This window comes from Nicotiana attenuata, unplaced genomic scaffold (assembly GCF_001879085.1).
Source record: "Nicotiana attenuata strain UT unplaced genomic scaffold, NIATTr2, whole genome shotgun sequence".
In the NCBI taxonomy this organism is placed as follows: domain Eukaryota; kingdom Viridiplantae; phylum Streptophyta; class Magnoliopsida; order Solanales; family Solanaceae; genus Nicotiana; species Nicotiana attenuata.
In genome coordinates this window covers 542,161-548,160 of record NW_017670397.1, presented here as the reverse complement: position 1 = coordinate 548,160, position 6,000 = coordinate 542,161, and the positions used below count along the sequence as shown (strand labels likewise).

General features: G+C 37.2%; 1 pseudogene; it reads right to left on the bottom strand.

The window, feature by feature from the left end:
* Positions 1–1,012: 1,012 nt before the first annotated feature.
* On the bottom strand, positions 1,013–1,463 carry LOC109238852 (annotated as a pseudogene).
* Positions 1,464–6,000: the final 4,537 nt, after the last annotated feature.

Below are 6,000 nucleotides of genomic sequence, written 5' to 3'. Positions count from 1 at the left end.
GATTATTCGATATTAAATGGGACAGGGTACTGGCCTACCCATAAGTTTGTAGCAAAACTCTAACACAATGACTCATAGACTCGGCTGCACTCCGAATGAGGTCGAGTCTTACCGATCCTTCGTTGAATGCCAATCTCGTCAACTATGAAGGCTCGTCAAACTGATTATCTATACCTGCATGCATGAATGCAGCGTCCCCAACAAAAGGACGTCAGTACGAATAATGTACTGAGTGTATAAGGAACATAAATAAGTATATAAAAGGCATGGAAGAAATATAGAGTAAACGACTCAACCTGTAAGTCTGGATGACCCTGTAAATCATGAAATACTTATACTGCCATGCATATCGTATGAATGTCATGTCGTGCATAGGTACATGTGTTCATAATGTCATCATGCTTCTGAGGGCATCCCATCACATCATCTCGGCCAATGTGGGCAAATCATCAACGTATACCGGCTGATCAGGTTAGGGGTGTGCATTCGATTTATCGATTCGATTTTGACCCTTATCAATTATCGATTTGTACATATGCTTATCGTTATCGTTTCAATAAGGTTTTGATTTTTTCGATTTCGATTTATCGATTTTTGGGGCTTATCGATTCTGTTATCGATTACACCAATAAGAAAATTTGCGGGATTCCACGGAAAGTATATCGCTATAAACACACCTAACTAATATGGACAAAAAGAAGCTAAAATAAGACGAACATCGTTTATAATATAAAAATTGTGTCAACAAGCACAAGCAATGAAACTAAAGTAAGGGATCAAATGTATGCCACCAACACTCCAATGGTATAAAAAAAATACATCATCACGGCTAATTCTGTTTTCCATTAATTTGAACTTCATTCCCTTGAGCTTTAATATGATCATTCCTTAAATGTGGTAGAGAAAATAATAGGGTTAGCAATCTTTTCCAGATTATCATTTCCAAATCTTTCATTAGATTACAACAAAAAGACAACCTAAAAACAAAACCCAAACTGCAAACAAAAATATACTAAGCCCTTTCACTTCTAATCCGCCTAGCCAACTGAATGTCCTTAGGCATAATAGTAACCCTTTTAGCATGAATAGCACACAAGTTCGTATCCTCAAACAAACCCACCAAGTACGCCTCTGCTACTTCCTAAAGCGCCGCCACAGCACTGCTCTGGAACCTCAAATCAGTCTTAAAATCCTGTGCTATTTCTCTAACCAGTCTCTGAAATGGGAGTTTACGGATTAGAAGTTCAATACTCTTCTGATACTTACGGATCTCTCGAAGTGTGCCACCGTACCTGGACGGAAACGGTGGGGCTTACTCACTCCTCCGGTTGCCGGAGCTGATTTTCTGGCGGCTTTTGTTGCGAGTTGCTTCCTTGGTGCCTTTCCTCCAGTGGATTTACGTGCTCTTTGTTTGGTTCTTACCATTTTTAAAGGATTTTTTGTAAGAGTGGAAAAGGTTGAGAATGGTGTGAAAGTTGTGATTTTGTGTGAGGTTAGGGACTTAGGGTAAAGAAAAGGATATCATAGAAGAAGGGTATACTTGTCTTTTTAGTATATCTTATCGGTTTATCGATAAACCGATAACTGAAGAGGACAAAATCGAAATCGAAATCGATAACTCGATAAGCAAAATTTCGAAATCGAAATCGATAAATCGATAAACCGATAACAAATAATCGATTCGATTTATCGATAAACCAATTCGAATGCATACCCCTAGATCAGGTGGTGGTGCGTATATAACGCCGTAACTTTTTTTCCATATCCCATATAAATATAATACACATATATACGCGTATATAACGCCATTTGGTCATGGGTCAATGTACATGTATAAATGCATGAAATGCATAAGAAATACGTTAATAAGATTTTCTCGGAATGCCATAAAAATCAATATGCCTTCCAGATAAACTTTATCGAATACGTATTTTTCTGAGACCCATGAACAGAAGATATAATAATAATTCACATGGGGAATCAAGAATATAGACACCCCTAGTATTTCTAGGAATAGAGTCATTTATGAAAGTTGTGTATTTTGCTCATTTCATTTGTATTATAGATCATGCCAAAAGAAAGAAGGGATAGCCTTAACATAGCTGAGCTATGGAGTTTTTCCAATGTCCCCTTCACTTCTGAGCAGTGCTTGGATGCAGTAAATTAGATTTTTATAAGTCAGATAATCATTTCCTTAAATCATCAAGATGCTTAAGAACATGCATAATGTGTTTATGGACTCTTCTTATCTCTATCAAACGTACTGAATTATCTATATACGAAGGTATTGTTTTTCTTTTTAACACAATGTGTTGACCTTGGATATCCAAAAATAACCTAGAAAGGTGAACAGGATTGGCAAACTTAAACGGCTTGAAACAATAAATTTGAGGCAATAACCAGGAACCTAACTAATCTTGTCTTCCAAAAATTCTCTAGTGTGGAAGCATCCAACTTTCTTTACAATTGAATGGAAACAAAACTATCTTATCTAAGGTACTTCAGGGACATCATTCCTCTAATTGACACTCGAACCAAGTGTTGCAAGCAAGTTTTACACCTTAATCCAGAAGGCATAGTTGTTTCATTCTCTACCGGACATACAACTATAACAAAAGTATCAGCTTTGTGTCAGGTCAAGTGACAATAAGAAAATATTATATAGATTATTTCTAATTCTTTAACCAAAGAGTTCTATAACTTTGCCACCTAATGTAGTAACTTAAAGAGTCATACATATGCTTTAAGGGGTGCTGCCACGTGGGGGGTGGGAGTGGGAAATGTTAATCTTTATCCACTTATTGGGTAATTAGGTAGTGTCCTGTTATCCGTTAATTAACCAATTACCCGCATAATTAAGAATTGTCTCAAATTACTTAAAATTCTACTTATTTTTAATAAACTTTATGCATCCTACTATCATGTTCATGTGGTACAATATAAAATAAATACATACACTATTATTTCATTAAGACATCCATGTAAAAATACATATATTTTCCTAACTTATAATTTTCCTAATCATATAAAGAGTAAAAATTTTGTACGCTTAAGTCTTAAAGTAGTAAAAAGATATCCTTCTTTCTTGTGAGAAAATAATTTCTATCTTTACAATAAAGAAAATCTCATAAAATTTCTCATATTATGTGTATAATATACCATATTCGAAAATAGTAATAATGGTAACTATCCAAAATTATACTTATAAAACTTTTACTAAAATATTTCACTTAAAAGAAAATACCATACTAACATAATATCTAACGATATCAAGGTTGTAAACTTACAGGGTCTCATAATAATAATATCTTAAACCCTCTATAACCTCCTAATAGACATAATCCCTTCGAACACATGTGGATTTACTACGGCACATCCTAATGCTAAGGTACGGGATGTAAGACATCCTCGCCTCTGGACAACTCCCAAGACTCGTAACAATTAACTGCAACATCTTGGAATCTATAGGAAGCTAGCTCAACTGACTCAGTCGCAGTGGCCTTCATTACCCCCAAAGTCCTCTGCTTTCTATCAATAAATACCTGTGCAGCTAGTAATCGAGTTAATAGCTGAATAGCATTTCTCATCTCCTGAATCGGTGCATCTAGCTGAGGAGCTGGACGTACAAGGGCGAGAGCAGGAGCTGGTGCCCCTCGGAGCTCTTCTGGAGAGGGCGGGGTGTGTGAAGTCTGAGATGGAATCTCACTATGAGACTCTTCCCGAGCCCTGGTAACTCCTGGTGCTGGACTAGTAGTCTCATAAGCCACGAACTTGCCCTTCTGGGCGGTTGTAGTCTACGGAGGCATCACGGAAAACGTAACATATCGTTGGGAACATGAATTCTTATATCCCACGATCCAAGACAAGAAAAGAGGACAACATCCTATATGTCCTGTAGCCTCCTGCCTATAAGTGTGGTGCACAACACACCCATAAACATGACTCTACTAGACGCGGTCTGTAGACAACCCTAGGACAAAACTACTCTAATACCACTTTTGTCACGACCCAAACCCATGGGCCATGACGAGTGCCCGAGTCCTACCTGTTGAACACCTTAAGCATGCATCTAAGATATAAACATGAATAACATCTGCTGAACTACAAGAATACCATACGTGAGGAAACCTGTCCAAAAGACACATATACATACACGTGCGAAATACATAGGGCAAGCCGACAAGGTTGCTATAGACAATTACATATCCAAAACTGAAAGTCGACAAGGCCACATACTACCCAACTATACATGACTGTCTACAGACCTCTAACAGAATATACAATTGTACAAGGATGGGACTGGCCCCGTCATACCCATATATGTATACAAACATATCGTACCAAAATCCAAAGCAGCTCTGGATCAAATAGAGCACACCAACTCTCGCTGATCAAGGATCCTAAGAAGGGGGACCATCTGTTAGTCTACCTGCACCTGCAGGCATGAAACGCAGGCCCCGAGAAATAGGGGGTCAGTAAAAATAATGTGCTAAGTATGTAAGGCATAAAATTCAGTAGATAAAAGACATAGATGAAACATGGAATAAAGAATTCCGCATGTAAGTCTAAATTGCTTCGTAAATCCTGCAATTTTTATGATGTCATGCATGTGCGTATAAATGTCATGTCATGCATAAGTATAGGTGTTCATAATATCATCAAGCCTCTAAGGGCATTCCATCATATCATCTCGGCCACTATGGGCAAAATCATCAACATATACCAGCTGATCAGGTTATGGTGTGTATATCACGCCATAACCTTTTCCCATATCCCATATACATATAATATATGCGTATATAACACCATGTGGTCAGGGGTCAATGTACATGTATAAATGAATGAAATGCATAAGAAATACGTTAATAAGATTTTGTTGGAATGTTATAATAATAATGAATGAAATGCATAAGAAATACATTAATAAGATTTTGTCGGAATGTTATAAGATTATTATACCTTTCGGATAACTTTATCAACTACGTATTTTTCTGAGTCCCGTGAATAGGAGATATATTGATAATTCACATGGGAAATAAAGAACATAGGCATCCATAGTAATTCTATGAATAGAGTCGTTTACGAAAGGTGTGCATTTACTCGTTTCGTTTGTATCGTTTGGATCATGAAAAAGAGAAAGAAGGGATAGCCTTAACGTACCTGAACCGATTCTCTTGACAATCTCTCTAACCCACGACAATTGTTACAAAACAGGTGACGGCAAGACCGGAATAGGGAAAAATCTGTATGATATTCTTGAGAAAGATTATACCAGGCTTCATTAGAATTGCAAAAAAATACCACGCTGCTAAGATGAAATTTGTGTTTGAACTATTGTTGAAGACCATAGATAACATCTTTGATATAAGCACCTTTCTTCAATTTAGAGGGAATTATGCTTTAATGCGTGTGGGTCCCACATTTCAAGATTGGTGTCACATAATGTGCCACCTTTCACTCTCTTGTAAGAGTCATTACATTGGAAGGGGGTGCTGCCACGTTGAGGTTTTTTTATTATCCAAAGATTTTAATTAATCTCCCACTAAAAATTATTAATTACCCAATTATCCACATAATTAAGAAATATCAAATTACTTAAATTACTACTCACTTTTAACACACTTTAGGTACCCTACTACGGTGGTTATGGGGTACCTCATATGGCACTAGTCCATAAATACCGTATTCTATCCCATATTGACAAACTTCGACAAAACTCACTTTCTTTGATTCGTTTACCTTTTAACCTTCACGACACTTTCTTATCGCTTGTTATAAATAGCATAAATACTTATAACCTCAAGATAATCTCATCCCTGAGTCTATGTCGATTAACTGAAGACGGTACTTTAACGTACGAAAACACGAGATGTAATAGATTCCACTTGCTCCTGCCACATCTCAGGCCGGGTGAGGAGCTCTGACTCTCGCAGCCCGTATCCAGAGCAGTGATTCCAGGTTAACCAGGTCCTAGAGGTCACACTAGTACAACCGATTGTC